Source organism: Heteronotia binoei, chromosome 14 (assembly GCF_032191835.1).
Source record: "Heteronotia binoei isolate CCM8104 ecotype False Entrance Well chromosome 14, APGP_CSIRO_Hbin_v1, whole genome shotgun sequence".
Lineage (NCBI taxonomy): Eukaryota > Metazoa > Chordata > Lepidosauria > Squamata > Gekkonidae > Heteronotia > Heteronotia binoei.
In genome coordinates this window covers 67,173,973-67,194,847 of record NC_083236.1, presented here as the reverse complement: position 1 = coordinate 67,194,847, position 20,875 = coordinate 67,173,973, and the positions used below count along the sequence as shown (strand labels likewise).

Genomic DNA, 20,875 nt, shown 5'->3' with positions numbered 1-20,875 from the left:
AACCTCCAAGGAAGGAGAGCCCACCACCTCCCGAGGAAGCCTGTTCCACTCAGGAACCCCTCTAACGGTCAGGCAGTTCATAGAATCACAGAGTTGGAAGGGGCATCTAGTCCAACCCCCTGCACAATGCAGGAAACTCACAAACACCTCCCCCTAAATTCACAGGATCTTCATTGCTGTCAGATGGCCACCTAGCCTCTGTTTCAAAACCTCCAAGGAAGGAGAGCCCACCACCTCCCAAGGAAGCCTGTTCCACTGAGGAACTGTTCTAACGGTTAGGCAGTTCATAGAATCACAGAGTTGGAAGGGACCTCCAGGGGCATCTAGTCCAACCCCCTGCACAATGCAGGAAACTCACAAACCCCTCCCCCGAAATTCACATTGCTGTCAGATGGCCATCCAACCTGTTTCAAAACCTCATTGCTGTCAGATGGCCATCCAACCTGTTTCAAAACCTCCAAGGAAGGAGAGCTCACCACCTCCCGAGGAAGCCTGTTCCACTGAGGAACTGCTCTTAACAGTCATAGAATCATAGAATTGGAAGAGACCTCCAGGGCCATCTAGTCCAACCCCCTGCACAATGCAGGAAACTCACAAACACCTCCCCCTAAATTCACAACATCTTCATTGCTTTCAGATGGCCATCCAGCCTCTGTTTAACAACCTCCAAGGAAGAAGAGGCCACCACCTCCCGAGGAGGAAGCCTGTTCCACTGAAGAACCGCTCTTAACAGTCATAGAATCATAGAACTGGAAGAGACCTCCAGGGGCATCTAGTCCAACCCCCTGCACAATGCAGGAAACTCACAAACCCCTCCCCCTAAATTCACAGGCTCCTCATTGCTGTCAGGTGGCCATCTAGCCTCTGTTGAAAAACCTCCAAGGAAGGAGAGCCCACCACCTCCCAAGGAGGAAACCCGTTCCACCGAGGACGCGCTCTAACGGTCAGGAAGTTCTTCCTAATGTCGAGCCGGAAACTCTTCCGCTTCAATCGCTGGAATGGGACGAGCTGCCTTTTGCAATCGCGGCCCGGGCTCGGCGGGGCCTTTGCAAGGGGGAAGCGGCGCCCGCGGGGCTTCCCGGGTCCCTCCGCCTCCTGCCGTCCTCACGTGGCCGCTCCTCCTCCCCGCCTCGGAGCCTGCGCGCTGCAGGTCGGAGGAGCCGGAGCCGGGCAGGGGCGCGCAGCTCGGCAGCCGGGAGCCCAGGTAAGCTGGCGGGGCCCGGGGGGCGACGAGGCCTCTGGGCGCGTGCAGAGCGTCCTTCCCACGGGGGGCGGCAGGGCTGGGCTGGCGGGGGCGCGGGGAAAGGCGGCCCCGTCCTCGGCAAGGGGCGCTGCGGCACGCCCCCTCGGGCTTCCCGGGGAAGAGGCGGCGGCCGTCTGCACGTGCTCAGAGGAGGCGCTGCGCTCGGGGCTGGCTGCAGGGGCCGGGGGGGGCGTCTGCGAGGCTTAAACCCTTGGCGAGGGGTTGCGCGGGAGGCCAGCCGTTGTGAACGTGTGAAGGCGAATAGAAACGGGGAAAGAGGCCCGGCGGAGGTTGCGGTTTTGCAAAAGGACTTCCACGCTTCGCCAGGCGGGGAGGGAGAAAGGAGGCTAGGGTTGCCAAGTCCAATTCAAGAACTATCTGGGGACTTTGGGGGTGGAGCCAGGAGACATTAGGGGTGGAGCCAAGATCAAGGCTGCGACGAGCATCCTTGAGCTCCAAAGGGAGGTCTGGCCATCGCATTGAAAGGGACGGCACACCTTTTCAGTGCCTTCCTTCCATAGGAAATAATGAAGGATAGGGGCACCTTCTTTGGGGGCTCGTAGAATTGGGCCCCCTGGTCCAATCTTTTTGAAACTTGGTGGGGATTTTGGGGAGAGGCACTAGATGCTGTACTGAAAATTTGGTGCCTCTACCCCCAAAAACAGCCCTCCCCCCCCAGAGCCCCAGATAACCACAGATCAATTCTCCATGATTTTCTATGGGAATAAATCTCCATAGGGAATAATAGAGTTCCCAACAGACATTTCCCTCCCCTCCCCCCGCTTTCTGACGACCCTGAAGCAGGGGGAGAGTCTCCAAACCGGGGGATCCCCTGCCCCCACCTGGGGATTGGCAACCCTAAATGAGGCTCCCCCCTGCCTTTTGCACAAATTGCAACTGCGGCATCCAGATATTTCCAACAGCAGCCAGGCCTGGGAGGAAGGAAGACTCGAGGAACGTGAAACCGACGGTTGCAGAAGGTTGCCAATTCTCCCGCCGCAGATTGGGCTGCTTTTTAATTGTCTCCCGTGCCAGTCGCAGCTTTGGAGCTATGGCGGCCCTTGAAAGTTGTCTGGACCGAGCGCCCAAATGGCCAAAATCGACATGAGCTAGCCCAGGGGTGGCCAAACTTGATGAACTTAAGAGTCACATAGAATAAATGTCAGATGTCTGAGAGCTGCAAGACATGAACGTCAGATGTTCAAGAGTCATAAGATGAGGGAGGGAGGAAGGAAGGAAGAAAAACAGAAGAGAGAGGTGGAAAGAAAGCAGCTTTAACTTTAAATGCATTTTCCAAGTCAGCTGTCAGGGCAGTGAGAGCTTCAAGAGCCACAAAATATGTGTAAAAGAGCCTCATGTGGCTCCCGAGCCAGTTTGGCCAACTGTGAGCTAGATTCAAACCCAGCGGAGCAGATTGACCCAGGGATCCTGGAGGCTTCTTCCCTTCCTCTGGGCATAGAGCAGGGCTCACTGGAGGAGTAGGGAGATGGCTGTGAGTTTCCTGCATTGTGCAGGGGGTTGGACTAGATGACCCCTGAGATCCCTTCCAGCTCTATGTCTTTATGGTTCACCTTAGAGACCAGAAGGATTGGATCTCTGCATAGAAAGTTCATGTGACTGTGTGGTGCGGTAGAACAAAATAGGAGTCGATTGCACCTTTAAGACCAACTTAGTTTTATTCGGAATGTCTGCACTGGCTGCCAGTAATATTCCGAGTCCGGTACAAGGTGTTGGTTATTACCTTTAAAGCCCTATATGGCCTAGGACCTGCCTACCTTAGGGACCGTCTCTCCCCACACGTTCCCCAGAGAGTACTACGCTCAGGTTCACAAAACCTGTTGGTAGTCCCCGGGCCAAAGGAGGCCCGTCTAAAATCCACCAGGGATCGGGCCTACTCAATAACGGCACCTTATTGGTGGAACCAGCTGCCGGAAGAGGTGCGGGCCCTGCGGGATCTAGGGCAATTCCGCAGGGCCTGCAAGACAGTCCTCTTCCGGCAGGCCTATGACATTAGCTGACAATGTAAAACATCTTGGATGGAACAAAATGTATCTATAGGCCGCCGGTTTTATTCTATCTTGTTTTTTACTAATTTATGGTTTAATTGTATTTTTAAATGTTTTAAACTGAAGTTGTTTTAATTATTATGTTGTAAGCCGCCCTGAGACACTTAGGTGAGAAGGGCGGGGTATAAATCTTAATATAAATAAATAAAATAAATAAATGTAAGCTTTCCTGTGCCTGCACACTTCTTCAGACGAGGAGTGAGGTACAGTGAGCAGAGCCACATACAGCTGGTGGGGTTTGCCTGGCATCTGTATGTGGTGTGGTGTTCTCTCTGCAAGCGGCAACTCTGTATGCAGGTTAACTGGCATTCTTCCCCCTCCCAGGCTTTTCTGGTTCTGGAGAGCGCAGTTTTAAAGTGCAAACCTTCTGAAATAAGCCACGTTTCTAAAGAACCCTATTTACTTGGCAAAGGGTTAAGAGCATTCCAGAATACTGCAGGAGGGATATGGTTAAATGTTGGTGGGTGTCACAGCGGCACGTGCCTAACAGTTCCGGAAGCGCTCCTGCAGAGGAAATCCTGCAGCGGAGTTAACCCTTGAGTGAAGTCCCCAGACCTGGCCGTCGTTTCACGGGAAGCTATTCTGTTGTGTGCAAGATGGTTTTTTCTTGGTAGGCAAACAGGCCAGCTATATATGCTTGTGCAAAAATCTGCCTTGGCGCGGTTTGACCAGACATATGAAGCATTTGTGAAAGATCATGCACTGTGCTCAGAGCTATTAATGTTCAGTTGTGTCGGGAAAGGAGCAGGTTAGAATGTTGTGGCGCCGGGAAAAGGCCAGCGGGTTTTTATAAGCGCTTGCCGGTGAGAATGCTGTTCCTTTAGAGTAGAGGGTAACTAAGAATGGCTTTCAGGAGGTGCGTGGCAAGTCAAATACCCACATCCTTCTGAGGCTTGTTGTGGAAGAGTTTCTTGAGTAGGAGCAGTCTGCCTGGATGGTAAAAACCTGGAGTCTCAGCTGCAGTAACTTTGAATAGCCATCCTTTCTGCATACTTCAATGGCTGAAGCATTTTGTCAGACGTCGACCTGATTGATTTGGACAGCCAGTTTGGTGTAGTGGTTAAGTGCGCGGAGTCTTGTCTGGGAGAACTGGGGTTTGATTCCCCACTCCTCCACTTGCAGCTGCTGGAATGACCTTGGGTTAGCCAGAGCTCTGGCAGAGGTTGTCCTTGAAAGGGTGGTTGAAAGAGCCAGTTTGGTGTAGTGGTTAAGTGTGTGGCCTCTTATCTGGGAGAACTGGGTTTGATTCCCTACTCCTCCACTTGCACCTGCTGGAATGGCCTTGGGTCAGCCATAGCTCTGGCAGAGATTGTCCTTGAAAGGTTGGTTGAAAGAGCCAGTCTGGTGTAGTGGTTAAGTGTGTGGACTCTTATCTGGGAGAACCGGGTTTGATTCCCTACTCCTCCACTTGCACCTGCTGGAATGGCCTTGGGTCAGCCAGAGCTCTCTTATCTGGGAGAACTGGGTTTGATTCCCCACGCCTTCACTTGCACCTGCTGGAATGGCCTTGGGGCAGCCATAGCTCTTGCAGAGCTTGTCCTTGAAAGGGCAGCTTCTGAGAGAGCTCTCTCAGCCTCACCGACAGAGTGTTTGTTGTGGGGGAGGAAGATAAAGGAGATTGTGAGCTGCTCTGAGACTCTGAGTGGGGGGCAGAATATAAATCCAATGTCGTCTTCTTCCTGACTTGATGCATGCTGTTGTTGGGAGGCAGAACTCATGAATTAGAAGGGCCCCTCTAGACTGCAATCCGGTTTGTTACTCCCCCCCCCCCCAATGATTCTAGGAAACTCCTCCAAGAGCATTAATAACAATAATATGTCTGTAAACCTTTTCGGGCAGGGGTGTCAAACTCATTTGTTATGTGGGCCAGATTTGACACAAATGAGACCTTGTCGGACTGGGCTATATGCATCGTAAAATGTAATGCCAGGCAGCAGAGATATAAACTTAGCACTCGGTCTTAAAGGTACTTTCTTTGTATCTCTCCTGTGCAATCCAGGGAACTGGGCCAAGGAAGCTCTGACTTTTTCCTTCCTTCCCCAGGGGACCAGGAGGGGGAGAAGCCTCAGCCAATAGAAAGGAGAGAGGATTGGCTCAGTAGCTCTGTTGTTCAATTGAGAGGTACTGTCCCTCCTCTCCAACGAAGGAGCCTCAGCCAATGGAGAAAATAGAGGCTTTGCTCTGTAGCTTCTGTGCAATTGAGCAAGCCTGGCAAAGCAAGCTGTGATGCAGAAGGAAGCAAGAGAGAGGGAGAAGGAAGCAGATGACAGCCAGTTGCTCGGGGGCCTGACTCGGCCCCCGGGCCACATGTTTGACACTCCTGTTTTAGAGTATTCAGCGTGCTTCATACAGTGACGGCCTCCTTGTAGCTGTTTGCTTCTGGCATCTGATGCTGCAGAGTTTACTGCTTCTGAACATGGAAGTTCCGTTTGTTGTGAAGCCCTGGTACCCTTAAGGTTGATCCAGTAGAAAGTCATACTTCCCTAATCCCTGAGTAAACGACTCTGTAAGCAAAGCCTCTCTCAGATTAAAATGGTTTCCCCAGAACGGGACGGCTTTGTTCTCCTGTTCACCTTTTGCCCCTGATTACTCTTAATAAGTGCAAATCGCCTTTGATCCCGGTAAAGTCGTTTGGCAGCCCTTAACTTGGCTGGGAGCAAGAGTCTAGAACGAAAGGCATGTCAGAACAGCAGGTGACAAGATTCTGGGAGAAGTCAGTCTCTCGGGCTTGAAGAAACCTGGCTACTGTCTAAATTGTAACTCCCAGAGATTTACAGAAGTGCTTTTGCGTGAAGCCGGGAGGAAGGAGGTCCGTAGCGGTAGCGGGGCTCGGCTTGAGTGCTCTGGCTGAAGAGGAACACTATGTTATTTCAGTTAAATTGCAGATTCCGTGGGGATTGGGACCCATTTCAGCAAGGTGTCCACACAGATTTTTAAAAATGGCTATTGCCTTTCTGGTGGTCAAAAATTGCTATTTGATGGGAGCAGCTGTCATATGGCACCCCACAACCCACTAGGGCAGGGTTGTCAAACATACGGCCTGGAGGCCAAATCAGGCCCCTGGAGGGCTCCTATCAGGCCCCCGAGCACCTGGCTGCCATCTGCTTCCTTTTCCCTCTCTCTTGCTTCCTTCTGCATCACAGCTTGCTTTGCCAGGCTTGCTCAATCGCACAGGAGCTACAGAGCAGAAGCTCTATTTCTCTATTGGCTGAGGCTCCTCCCTTGGGGGGGAGGGAGAGCTTGCTTTGCCAGGCCTTCTCTTCCTTCTATTGGCTGAGGCTCCTCCCCCTCCTGGTCCCTTGGGGAAGGAAGGAAAGAGCCAAAGCTTCCTTTTGCCTATCAAAGATTTCAGGTTTTCACAGCTGGTAACATCATTAGGGTTTGTAGAATCTTTCAGGCTCAAGTGCCGTGTTCTACTGGAGAAAGTTTTCCTTCCAGACGTTTCGTTCTCAGCTGCGGAGAACATCCTCAGTGGCATTGCAGCCGGAGCAGGCGCTCTGACCTTCTTGGCTGCTGTGCATTGAGCTGGGCCAGGGCTGCTGGAGAGCTGCTATTTCTAGGCTGGAGGGGGTGTGATGAAAGGGCAATTGGTTTGTGGATGTGCCCATTGTTTGGTGGGGCTTCCTGGAAGGAAGTTCCCTGGATCCCATGGGAGAGATACAAAGAAAGGTGCTTTAATGTTTTAAGCATGTTTTAAGGTTTTTTTTAAAAAATATATAAATCTTTAATTGTGTTTGTCTGTGTCCTTTATAAAGTTTACGTCTCTGCTATTTAATCTTAAATAGGTACACACATGGCCCGGCCTGACAAGATCTCATTTATGTCGGATCCAGCCCTCGTAACAAATGAGTTCGGCATCCCTGCACTAGGGTTTTCAAGGCAAGAGAGGTTCAGAGGTGGTTTGCCGTTGCCTGTCTCTGCATCCTGACCCTGGTATTCCTTGGAGGTCTCCGATCTAAATACTAGCCAGGGCTGATCCTGCTCATCTTCTGAGACCTGACAAGATCAGGCTAGCCTGAGCCAGGTCAGGGGAGATACCTGAACACAACGCGGCATATTATATTTTAAATATGTATTTACTTACTTACTGTTTCTTGCTTGGGGTTGCCAGAAGACAGGTCAAGACCCCCCTCCCACCAGCTTCAGCAATGTTTGACCATCAGCACTGCTGACTCAGTGTAACCAGGCCTGGTGCTAGGGATTCTTGCACCCAAGGCCGAACCCTGCGCCCCCACCCCAAGTGTTCAATTCAGAGCCTGACTCTGAGCGTGCTCACTGCCGTGCCCCCCCACCACTGACTTTGCTGAGGCTTCCCAATCCTCAGCGATGTCAGGAGGGCAGCAGGTGTGAGGAGAGGGAGCGCCTCATGACGCACCAAGGCCGGGTGGCGCCCTAGGCGATGGCCTACTCCCACACACCGGCCCTGGGTGTAATGAAGAAGAAGAAGATATTGGATTTATACCCCGCCCTCCACTCCGAAGAGTCTCAGAGCGGCTCACAATCTCCTTTACCTCCCCCCCCCCACAACAGACACCCTCTGAGGTAGATGAAGATATTGGATTTATATCCCGCCCTCCACTCCGAAGAGTCTCAAAGCGGCTCACAATCTCCTTTCCCTTCCTCCCCCCACAACAGACCCCCTGTGAGGTAGATGAAGATACTGGATTTATATCCCGCCCTCCACTCCAAAGAGTCTCAGAGCGGCTCACAATCTGCTTTCCCTTCCTCCCCCACAACAGACCCCCTGTGAGGTAGATGAAGATATTGGATTTATATCCCGCCCTCCACTTTTAAGAGTCTCAGAGCGGCTCACAATCTTCTTTCCCTTCCTCCCCCACAACAGATACCCTGTGAGGTGGTGGGGCTGAGAGGGCTCTTACAGCGGCTGCCCTTTCAAGGACAACCTCTGCCAGAGCTATGGCTGACCCAAGGCCATGCTAGCAGGTGCAAGTGGAGGAGTGGGGAATCAAACCCGGTTCTCCCAGATAAGAATCCGCACATTTAACCCCTACACCAAACTGGCTTCTGAAGGAGAAAAGAGACGCAGTGGTGGAGGGTCGGATGGGAAAGCCGCATGCGCTTGTCTGCTGACCCACGCACTGCAGCCTGGAGCCATTAATAACGCTCTGCACACATAATAATGTGTTGTATTAAAGATGCTTTTGCGTCCTGCGTCTCTTGAAGCTTGAAACAGAATTAAGTGAAGCAGAGCGCACCACCCTGATTGCTTGAGATCTCTACGTTTTGCCTGCCGCATTTGCTTTATTAAAAAGCAAACAACGCTCTTCCCCAAATGGAAATCTTAATGTTCTTAGCAATCATATATCTTTCAAGGCAGCCCAGAGACCTTCTAAGCCTCAGCAACAGCAAATCCTCAAGGCTTAGAAAGCAGAAGAAAAGAACTCGAGGGTGGCTTTTGCGTCGCCTGAATTCCAAGCCCGTCTCATGACGGATCTTTTTTGTGATTAGCTGTTTCGATCCCCGTGGTCGCTGCTGGCAAAGGATATAAGAACAGCCCTGCTGGACTAGGCTCAAGTCGAAGCGCCGTCTCTCTGGCGCAGCATCCCGTTTCACACAGAGGCCAACTGGAAGGCCTTACGGGCGAGGGCTTGCAGCCAGAAAAGAGGGAAGAACAGAGAAACGGATGGGTTTATGTCCCCGTTCCCAACAGATCTAGTTTCACGCAGGAGGAATGAGTTTTGCACAAGGAACAGGAGCTCTTGGAGAGAGTGAGAGTTCCTGCAGATCCTCGGCATCCCAAATCCCCAGGTTTTTTGGGGGGGGGGGGTCAGCAATGCCAGTTAAACTAATATAAAACATGCGTTCCCAACCTCTAGGTCAGGGTTGTCCAATTCATTGGTTATGAGGGCTGGATCTGAGATAAATGAGACTTGTCGGACCACGTTGGGCTGGGCCGTATGTGTACCTATTTAAAATTAGGTAGTAGAGATATAAACTTAATAAAGGACACAGACACACACAATTAAAATTTTTTTTTTTTTAAAAAAACTTAAAACATTAGCACTTGGTCTTAAAAGCTGCTTTCTTTGTATCTCTCCCATGGGATCCAGGGAACTGGGCAAAGGAAGCTTGGGTTTTTCCCTTCCTTCCCCAGGGGACCAGGAGGGAGAGGAGCCTCAGCCAATAGAAGGAAGAGAGGCTTGGCTCAGTAGCTCTGCTGTGTGTTTGAGAGAGCCTGGCAAAGCCAAGTTCTTCCTCCTTTTCCTCCCCAAGGGAGGAGCCTCAGCCAATGGAGAAAATAGAGTTTTTGCTCTGTAGCTCCTGTGCGATTGAGCAAGCCTGGCAAAGCAATTTTTCAGGATTGGCTACATCAAGGGGTGTGCGGTGCAAAGGAGTTCCTGCTACCAAAAAAAAAAAACCTCGGATGAACCGATGGTGTGAGCCAGCATAAGGCAGCTTACATGTGTGTTCATGCTCGTAGAGGAGGCCAGATGTTGAGTGTGATCTCCACATGAGGCTGTCTCTTTGTGTGCAGCTCGGCCTGGGCAGTTGGCAAATGCTGTGTGGCAGTGAACCATTCTGAAGCTGAGAACGGCCAAACCCCTTGGCCAAGGGACGTTGCACCCTCGTTTCTCCTGTGCAAGTGCTTTTTCCCAGGGCTCTCCAAAACTATCCTTTTGGACTGATGCTTTTGGTCACTTCTGGGACGACGGGTTCCTTGCTTTTTCTTTTTCTTTTTTTTTTTTGAGGCGACGGAAGTCAGAGACGGTGTGTTCTGAGGTTCCGCTCTGACTGTCAAAGAACCGAAGCTTTGCCTCCCTGCCCGAGGGAGATCACAGCCGTAACACAATTCACCCTGTCAAGTTTGTGGATAAATTTGGAAGGAAGTGTTCCTCGGAAAAAGGCTCGGGGGTTTCTTTCCCCTTCTCATTTTGTTCTCAAGTTAAATAATTTCCAAGTATTAAACTGGGGGTGGGGAGTGGGGATGCAGCAAGGTGGCCTGATTAGGAACTGTTTGGTCTGTGGGAATGGACTGGCCTAATAAAAAGGCCTTTTCCTACAGGAAAAGTCTTCCAGAACTTGGCGATTACTAATGCACCTGATTTTTAGATCTAGAGCTTTAATTCTTGGCTTCTAAAAATATGAGGCTTTGTTTTAAAGTTAGTAGCATATTCTGGACAGTCCAGAAGATTTAGAAGAAGATGATGATATTGGATTTATACCCCTCCCTCCACTCTGAATCTCAGAGTGGTTGCAATCTGCTTTACCTCCCCCCGCCGCCCCCCCCACAACAGACACCCTGGGGCTGAGAGCTCTGACAGAAGCTGCCCTTTCAAGGGCAGCTCTGCGAGAGCTATGGCTGACCCAAGGCCATTCCAGCAGCTGCAAGTGGAGGAGTGGGGAATCAAACCCAGCTCTCCCAAATAAGAGTCTGCATACTTAAACCACTACAGCAAACTGGCTCTCTTTATCTCTTTATTTCTTCATGCAAAGCACAGTTCAGTGATGGAATTGATTTCCACCCAGTGTAATGGTGGCTAGTCTTACAAGATCTGACAAAATTATGGAGAAAAAAATCTCTCCACATTGCTTGACCTTAATAATCGATAGTAGAACCTCCATGGCGCAGAGCAGTATACCTCTGTGTAACGCAGATCTTGGGGGCAGGGGATAGGAGAGATGGCCTCTGCATCATTCCCTGACTTTCCGGGTTATTTGCCTCATTGTTGTTGGAGGAAATGTGCCAGAGGTGCGCTGAATCTTTTGTTAGATCAGCGGTGTCCCTCAGGGATTGCTGGACAAATACACAGATTGCCATGTGGCAGCCTCCCTGGGGCCTGGCTGGCCAGCGAGGATCATGGGGCCCAGCCGTGCTGTGCAGCAGCCTCCCCAGGGCCAGGCAGGGATCGCAGGGCCCAGATGTACTGTGCGGCAGCCTCCCTGGGGCCTGGCCGGCCATCCAGAATTGCTGCAGGGCCTGGAGAAGTTACTGTCACAGTTCAGTTTGCACTTGATTATCCCCGAGGGTGTGGCCTAATATGCTAATATTAGGGGATGTGGTCTGATATGCTACTGAGTTCCTGCTGGGCGTTTTCTACAAAAAAGCCCTGGACCTTTGCATTTGCCTAGGTCAGCGGGGCAGGTGAGTATGTGTGTGTGCCAAATGAGGCTCTCCCCACATGGCTTCAAATAGAAAAAAATAATTATTTGCATTAATATAATAATAATAATAATAATAATAATAATAACAACAACAACAATAATAATAAGCTTTTATTTATATCCCGCCCTCCCCGCCAAGGCAGGCTCAGGGCAGCATTAATTTTGCTGGCCTGAATTATTCTCCCTCGGCAGAGCACTGCTTTTTAAGTTGATAATTTTTTATGGCCCGCGAATGATGTTATAAATATCCATATGGCCCTTGGCAGAAAAAAGGTTCCCCACCCCTGTGTTATATCCAGCAAGACAGCTGATATACTTCTGCTGCACAGAGACGCTTTCCTCTGTTTTCTGTGGCCCTTCCTGGCCCTTCCAGCTCTTTTAGCCAACCAGACTGCACTCTTACTGTCGCAGTATCATGTGGCAGGGAGTGAGTATAAATGGGCAGTCTTCGCAGTGGAGGACGGTAAGCAGTGGGGTGCCGCAGGGCTCGGTACTGGGTCCCATGCTCTTTAACTTGTTCATAAATGATTTAGAGTTGGGAGTGAGCAGTGAAGTGGCCAAGTTTGCGGATGACACTAAATTGTTCAGGGTGGTGAGAACCAGAGAGGATTGTGAGGAACTCCAAAGGGATCTGTTGAGGCTGGGTGAGTGGGCGTCAACGTGGCAGATGCGGTTCAATGTGGCCAAGTGCAAAGTAATGCACATTGGGGCCAAGAATCCCAGCTACAAATACAAGTTGATGGGGTGTGAACTGGCAGAGACTGACCATGAGAGAGATCTTGGGGTCGTGGTAGATAATTCACTGAAAATGTCAAGGCAGTGTGCGTTTGCAATAAAAAAGGCCAACGCCATGCTGGGAATTATTAGGAAGGGAATTGAAAACAAATCAGCCAGTATCATAATGCCCCTGTATAAATCGATGGTGCGGTCTCATTTGGAGTACTGTGTGCAGTTCTGGTCGCCGCACCTCAAAAAGGATATTATAGCATTGGAGAAAGTTCAGAAAAGGGCAACTAGAATGATTAAAGGGCTGGAACACCTTCCCTATGAAGAAAGGTTGAAACGCTTAGGGCTCTTTAGCTTGGAGAAACGTCGACTGAGGGGTGACATGATAGAGGTTTACAAGATAATGCATGGGATGGAGAAAGTAGAGAAAGAAGTACTTTTCTCCCTTTCTCACAATACGAGAACTCGTGGGCATTCGATGAAATTGCTGAGGAGACAGGTTAAAACGGATAAAAGGAAGTACTTCTTCACCCAAAGGGTGATTAACATGTGGAATTCACTGCCACAGGAGGTGGTGGCGGCCACAAGCATGGCCACCTTCAAGAGGGGGTTAGATAAAAATATGGAGCAGAGGTCCATCAGTGGCTATTAGCCACAGTGTGTGTGTGTGTGTGTGTGTGTATGTATGTATATATATATATATATATATATATATATATATATATATATATATATATATATATATATATATATATATATATATTTGGCCGCTGTGTGACACAGAATGTTGGACTGGATGGGCCATTGGCCTGATCTAACATGGCTTCTCTTATGTTCTTATGCTGTTAGGACAGTTTTGGCTTTCTTGACCGTGAGAAAAAGAGTGAGAGAAGGTCAAGGGCCAATCTCTGCTTTTTCCTGGCTCCGGCAGAGCAGCGGATGACTTCACAGCTCTTTCTTTGCGGAGCGGTCAGGGGAACAGGGAAGTTGTAAAATACGCAGGGCAAGGTTACAGCATGCAAAAGTTGTTTGCTTTGTGTGTTTGTCCATGTCGCTCATGCAGAGGAAATGGAGGGAGGGAGGAAGGAGATGGGGAAGCCTACAAGATCTTGTGGTAAAGCAAAAACCCCGGAAGCGTGCGGTGTCTTGCTGAAGGTCTCCGGCAGGTTGGATCCTGCGTCGTGTCAAGCCTCAGGTGACATGTTTGCTTCCTGGGACAACAAGCAGAGAAATTCGCCTTCTTAACACACCCAGGGAAATGCCATTCACCACTTTGGGGTCAGTCAGTAATTTTTCTCCAGGACAGTTTGACAGGGATCATGGAGGGTTTTTTGCCATCTTCTGGGCTTGGAGCAGGGGGTCACTGAGTTTGTGGAGCGGGGGGAGGGGTGGGATATTGTGAATTTCCTAGGGGGAGATACTGGGGGACGTATTTGTGAATTTCTTGCATTATGCATGAAGAAGAAGACTAGATTTATACCCCGCCCTTCTCCCTGACAGAGCCCCGTGGCGCAGAGTGGTAAAGCTGCAGTGCTGCGGTCTGAACTCTCTGCTCACGACCTGAGCTTGATTCCGGCGGAAGCTGGATTCAGGTAGTCTGCTCAAGGTTGACTTGGCCTTCCATGGTTGGTCAAAGGAGTACCCAGCTTGCTGGGGGGAAAATGTAGATGATTGGGGAAGGCAATGGCAAACCACCCCGTAAAAAAGTCTGCTGTGAAAACGTCGTGATGCAATGTTACCCCAGAGTCGAAAACAACTGGTGCTTGCACAGGGGTCCTTTCCTCCTTCTCCCTGAATCAGAGTGGCTTACAATCTCCTGTATTTTCTCCCCCTACAACAGACACCCTGGAGGTGGGTGGGACTGAGAGGGCTCTCACAGCAACTGCCCTTTCAAGGACAACTCCACACAGAGCTATGGCTAACCCAAGGCCATTCCAGCAGCTGCAAGTGGAGGAGTGGGGAATCACACCTAGTTCTACCAGATAAGAGTCAACACACTTAACCACTACACCAAACTGACTCTCTGAGGGTGGACTAAATGACCCTGGAGGTTCCTTCCAACTCTATGATACTAATTCTAGAAAAAACCATCCATGGCCCCACTGAGGGAGGTAAACTTTATGTTTTGTTTCCCCTAAAGTCGAGGTTAGCACCCCAAAGTGGCTTGCAGTTCTCTTGCAGGTGGCTGCAAAGAGCAGGAATGAGGAGAAACTGGAAAGGGGGGTCTGGGCTGCAATATTATTTTATTTATGTACTTCATTCAGTCCCTGCTTTCCCTCCCCTAAGAGGGATCCAAAAATGGGCCAATTTGGCGTAGCGCTTAAGTGTGCAGAATCTTATCTGGGAGAACCGGGTTTGATTCCCCACTCCTCCACTTGCAGCTGCTGGAGCGACCTTGTGTAAGTCACAGTTCTCTCGGAGCTGTTCTCTCAAGAGCAGTTTCTGTCAGAGCTCTCTCAGCCCCACCCACCCTGTCTGTTGTGGGGAGGGGAAGCGAAAGCAGATTGTAAGATGCTCTGAGACTCCTTTGGGTAGTGAAGGGGCAGGGTATAAATCCAATCTTTATCCAGGGTATAAAGGGGAGGGACGGTGGCTCAGTGGTAGAGAATCTGCTTGGGAAGCAGAAGGTCCCAGGTTCAATCCCTGGCATCTCCAACTAAAAAGGGTCCAGGCAAGTAGGTGTGAAAAACCTCAGCTTGAGACCCTGGAGAGCCGCTGCCAGTCTGAGTAGACAATACTGACTTTGATGGACCCAGGGTCTGATTCAGTATAAGGCAGCTTCATGGGTTCATAGGTTCAATCTCTCCTCCTCCTTTCCTTGTTCTCTTCTCCATTTCAGGGTCAGCGACTGTGTTTTTGGTTTTAACTGAAAAATGTTTTTAGCTATTATTATAAGCTGCCTTAAAAGAGGATGTAAAGGCAGGATGTAAATGTTTTCATAAGAAAGGGTGCGTTCACAGTACACTAAAAGTAATGTGTGTCGCAACTGGATTTTTTACTGTGAAAGACTAGCAAAAATCCAGTTGCAAAACCCATTATTTGGTGTAGTTTGAATGCACCCTAAGTAAAGTCCTCACAATACTGGCAGAACTTCTGCTTCGCAGGCCCCAGGTTCAATTCCCAGCATCTCCAGTCGAAAGGACCAGGTAGGAGGTGACGTGAAAGGCAGCTTGGTTGAGTGTGATGTGAACCAGCCTGTGAAGTAGCTGACGCTGGTCACTGCACCTCAAAAAAGGTATTATAGCATTGGAAAAAGTGCAGAAAAGGGCAACTGGGTTGGAACCCTTCCCCTATGAAGAAAGGTTAGAACACTTGGGGCTCTTTAGCTTGGAGAAATGTCCACTGAGGGGGGACATGATCGAGGTTTACAAGATTCTGCATGGGCTAGAGAAGGCAGAGAAAGAAGTCCTTTTTCCCCTTTCTCACAATACGTGAACTCATGGGCATTCAATGAAATCGCTGAGCAGGTTAGAACTGATAAAAGGAAGTCCTTCTTCTCCCAAAGGGTGATGAACAGGAGGAACTCACTGCCACAGGAGGTGGTGGCGGCTACAAGCATAGCCAGCTTCAAGAGGGGATTGGATCAACATATGGAGCAGAGGTCCATCAGTGGCTATTAGCCACAGCTTATCGTTGGGACTCTGTCTGGGGCAGTGATACTCTGTATTTTGGGTGCTTGAGGGGCACACTGGGAGGGCTTCTAGCCCCACTGATGGACCTCCTGATGGCACTTGGTTTTTGTGGCCTCTGTTTGACACAGAGCGTTGGACTGGATGGGCTGTTGGCCTGATCCAACATGGCTTCTCTTATGTTCTTATTTGATATTATTATGTATATTTTAATTGGTCAGCTGCCTCGGTGGGGCCAGAAAAGCAAGAGATGAATTTTGTTAAGATGGATATGTGAACATTTGCGCCGCTCTAAAATTACAGGGCAGAGGGACTCCTGAATGGTGAGGAGGGGGGTTGCTGATGGCATAGGTGCCCACCCTGCCTTGCCAGAGGGAAGCCATTCTTGGCCCGGGAGGGGGGCGGCTGAAGTAGAGTCATCCCAAATAATATAGGGGCCACTTTCAGAGTGTATCGCTCCTCTTTGTCCGGACAGGTGACTTCAGTGCCCAAGGGCTGCCTTCTTATTCCGGCTGTTGCAAGAGCTGCACCTTTCTCTGGGCAGAAGAGATCCAGGCACTGTTACTCATGCAGTGGTGGCATTCCGGTCGCATTCTTGCAATTCTCTGTGCTTAGAGTTTGGAAACTGTAACTGGTTCAGAATGCGACTTCCATGATGTTGGCAGCAGATTCTGTTTGAAGCGCTGCAATCGCAGCTTCTTACGACCTGGGCTGCCTCCCAGTGATTTCTTGAGCACAGTTCAGTGTCTAGTTGCTTACTTCAGACCAGAACGTCCTAAGGACCGGTTCCTTCTGGCCAGATCTACCCAGAATCTCAGTATATTCAGACTCTCTACTTCTCCTCAGCAGCTCCAAGGCCAGGGGTGGCCAAACTGTGGCTCGGGAGCCACAAATGGCTTTTTCACATTATTGTTTGGCTCTCAAAGCCCCTGCCACCCCACTGGCTGGCTTGGAGAATGCATTTAAAGTTGCTTTCTTCCATATCGCCCTCCCTCCCCATCGTCCTCCCTCGCCTCTCTCGCCTCCCTCCTTCCTTCCTTCCCTCCCTCCTTTCCTTCCTCCCTTCCTCCCTCCTTCTTCTCGCCGTCTTTCCTCCTTTCCTCCCTCCCTCCTTCCTTCCTTCCCTCCTTCCTTCCCTCCTATCCTTCTTTCCTCCCTCCCTCCTTCTTTCCTCCCTCCCTTCTTTCCCTCCTTCCTTCCCTCCTTTCCTCCCTCCCTCTTCCTTCCCTCCTTTCCTCCCTCCTTCCCTCCTTCCTTCCCTCCTTCTTTCCTCCCTTCCTCCCTCCTTCCCTCCTTCCTTCCCTCCTTCTTTCCTCCCTTCCTCCCTCCTTCCCTCCTTCCTTCCCTCCTTCTTTCCTCCCTTCCTCCTCCTTCCCTCCTTCCTTCCCTCCTTCTTTCCTCCCTTCCTCCCTCCTTCCCTCCTTCCTTCCCTCCTTCTTTCCTCCCTTTCCTCCCTCCTTCCCTCCTTCCTTCCCTCCTTCTTTCCTCCCTTCCTCCCTCCTTCCCTCCTTCCTTCCCTCCTTCTTTCCTTCCTTCCCTCCTTCCTTCCCTCACGGCTTTCAAGCATCTGACGTTTGTTCTATGTGACTCTTACGTTAAGCAAGTTTGCCCCCCCCCTCGCCCGTCCAAGACTATGGAACTCTCTGGCACAGGAGGTGCACTTCATAACCCCACCGCTGAGTGTCCAGCGTCAAGCTCAGGTGACTTTTGTGGGGGGGTGGGGGCTGAGCATCTCTGCTGCTGTTTGCTTAGCTTCTGTTTCTGTCGGGGGGGGGGGGCGGGACTGCTTTTTTATTATTATTAAGCAAACTGGCTGTAGTCTCTTGCTTATTTGGTTATTTCAACTTTTGCTGTAAGCTTCTGCGGGCTCCGTTTCCGGTGGAAGGACAGGATCTAAAACCCTGCACAACCGTTTGGCTTAATCTTGCGTCTGGGATTCTGCTGTTGCCGTCCAATGTCAGCTTCGTATTCGCAGGAACAAAAATCTTTTAAAGGGGATTAGACAGATTCATGGGGGAAAGATCTATTAGTGGCTACTAGCCATGCTGACTAAAGGGACCCTCCACGCGCAGAGGCGTCAGCCTCTGAATCCCAGTAGGCAGCCTCAGGGAAGGCCTTAGCCCAGGGGTGGCCAAACTGTGGCTAGTCATATTGTATAGCTCTCAAAGCTCCCACTGCCCCATCGGCTGGCTTGGAGAAGGCATTTCCCTTTTCAAATCACTTCTCCAAGCTACGCCAGGCAGCGACTTGGAGAATGCACTTAAAGTTAAAAGTTGCTTTCTTTCCACTTCTCCCTCTCCCGTCTGCTTTCCTCCCTCTCTCCCTTCGTCGTGGCTCTCAAACATCTGACATTCATGTCTTGTGGCTCTCACACATCTGACATTTATTCTATGTGGCTCTTACGTTAAGCAAGTTAGGCCACCGCTGCCTTCGCCTCTGTGCCGTGTTAGAGCTCCAGAGGAACTGGTTGGTGACAGGACTCTGGGCTAGGTGGGTCACGGGGCTGATCCTGCTGGAGTCTTCTGATGTTCTTATGTTCAAAGTATCACAAAACTAGAGGCCAGAGGTTGTGCGTATTCACCTACCCAGGGTTTGTGTCGCCAAGGTTTGCCTTTCTTTTTGGCAGATTTGCAAAAATCATCTTTAGAAAGTAATGCCCATTCTCAGCGGTGTACAAAGGTTGACGTTAAGTATTCCTTTCTGAAATGCTCTCAGACTGTTTATAGGCTTCCGCTGAAGACGTGAGCAATAGATAAACAGCCTTGAAGAACATAAGAGAAGCCACGTTGGATCAGGCTGGTGGCCCATCCAGTCCAACACTCTGTGTCACGCAGTGGCCAAAAACCCCCAAGTGCCAGTGGGGCCAGACACTGGAAGTCCTCCCACTGTGCCCCCCCCAATCACCCAGAATACAGAGGCATCACTGCCCCAGTCATAAGAACATAGAGAAGCCGTGTTGGATCAGGCCGGTGGCCCCTCCAGCCCAACACTCTGTGTCACACAGTGGCCAAAAAATCAGGTGCCATCAGGAGGTCCATTAGTGAGGCCAGGACACCAGAAATCCTCACACTGTTGCCCCTCCCAAGCACCAAGAACACAGAGCATCACTGCCCCAGACAGAGAGTTTCAACGATAAGCTGTGGCTAATAGCCACTGATGGACCTCTGCTCCATATGTTGATCCAATCCCCTCTTGAAGCTGTCTATGCTTGCAGCGGCTGCCACCTCCTATGACAGTGAATTCCATGTGTTAATCACCCTTTGGATGAAGAAGGACTTCCTTTATCAGTTCTAACTCAACTGTTCAGCAATTTCATTGCTAACAATTTCATTTGTTAGCGTAAACATTTATATGCTGCTTTTGTCCCCATTTGAAGATCCCTGTGATGCAAAGTGTTAAAGCTGCAGTACTGCAGTCCTAAGCTCTGCTGACGACCTGAGTTCAATCCCCGGTGGAAGCTGGGTTTTCAGGTAGCCAGCTCAAGGTTGACTCAGCCTTCCATCCTTCCGAGGTCAGTAGAATGAGTACCCAGATTGCTGGGGGGAAAGTGTAGATGACTGGGGGAAGGCAATGGCAAACCACCCCATGAAAAGTCTGCCGTGAAAACATTGTGAGAGCAACGTCACCCCAGAGTCTGAAACAACTGGTGCTTGCACAGGGGACCTTTCCTTCCTTTGTCCCCAGTGGGAACTCAAAGTGGCTTACAGTACAGTGTAAACAAAACAGGAGAGGGAAACGGGATGTCCATATTTTGTGAAATCGTGCAGAAGCAATATTGTGGATAGTAGAAAAGAGAAAGAGTCTGGGAGCCCTTCTCTCTCTCTCTCTCTCGGCTTGGCTTCGCGAACGAAGATTTAAGAAGGGTGCAATAGTCCACCTTTGTTCTTGTATAGGGTGATGATGCATTGCATCGCGAAAGTCCTGTGGTAATTTGCCTTGTTCCCAGCAGATGACAAGGAGCCCCTTAAAGACTAACAAAAACTGTGGCAGCACGGTGATCCATTTTGCGCCATTTCCCGCATTCTGAATAGTGCAAAAACAAACATTTCGGTAGCGAAATTCCCCGCATTGATGCTTTTAAAACTGTGGGCTGTGTGAAATTTTTCTGCAGTAGATTTTTTTCCCCTCACCAGGTGCAAACCCTCATTTTCCTCCTTCTTACCCCATGTTTTTGGAACTCATTAAAATGGGGGATTCTGAAAAAATGGGGTGAGAAGGAGAAGACAAAGGTTTTGCGCCCAGCGAGAAAAACTCTACTGCAGAAAAGTTCACACAGCGCACAGTTTTAAAAGCAGCGACGCAGGGAATTTCGCTACTGTGGAAAAGGCCTGTGAGATGTAAGCAGCGGGTGAGCATCGGTGTTCTGCTCATTCTTCCTTTCTTCCTTTCTCCCTCCTTCCTCTCCTACCCCCCCCAGTCTCTTGCCACTGGTTCCAGGGTTAGCCTAGTAACAAAGCAAGCCAATAGAGACTAGAATGCACGGCTACTGCAGCTTGTCGTCATTTGCCGGGGACAAGGGAGCGTGCGTTGGCGAGCCCGGAGAAAACTGGGGCAGCGCGTGGGGTGCCAGAGGGCAGACTTAGCAGCCGGAACAAGGCATGCGGGGGGGGGGGTTAAGCCAGGGAGGGCCTGGCCTTGCAAACTCTTCTTCTCAGCGCCTTCTCTAGTGATGCTTCATTGTGTAGCTGGCGCCAGAGCTGGATCTAGGGGAGGCAGAGGGGGGTGCTCGCCCCGGACGCTGATGGAGGGGGGGGGCACCAAATTGCATATGGAGTAAATTGTATTGTATGGACCATAAGATAGAATGGCCCATAAGGAGGCGGCAGGTTTTAATTTTGCCCCCCCCCCTCAGAAAAACATGTAGATCCGGTCCTGGCTGGCACTGTGCCGGCAGTTGGGTCTCCAAGCTTCTTCTTCTTTTTAATTTAAAAAAGGAAAAAGAATCCAAATTGCCAGCTGGGTCGAAGGCCAGGGCTGGCTCAGGATTTAAAACAAGCATGTGCTTAAAAATAGCTGCCGAAGTCATTTAGAGATAAGGAGGCTTTGGCAGAGGAGAGCGCTCCGTTTGGAAGATCTCGGCGATGCTT

The 20,875-nt window shown here is 50.3% G+C and overlaps 2 protein-coding genes across 3 annotated transcripts in view; both read left to right on the top strand.

Moving 5' to 3' along the window:
* Positions 1–20,875, top strand: part of FBXO31 (F-box protein 31) — a 196,873-nt gene that overhangs the window by 61,628 nt on the left and 114,370 nt on the right. The gene's annotated exons all lie outside the window — the stretch shown is intronic.
* The window catches only part of KIAA0513 (KIAA0513 ortholog), a 118,637-nt gene continuing 98,842 nt past the window's right edge, over positions 1,081–20,875 (top strand). For both annotated transcript variants that reach the window (XM_060254216.1, XM_060254215.1), the window contains exon 1: positions 1,081–1,204. The gene's annotated coding sequence lies outside the window, so the exon portion shown is untranslated. The remainder of the gene's footprint in view (positions 1,205–20,875) is intronic.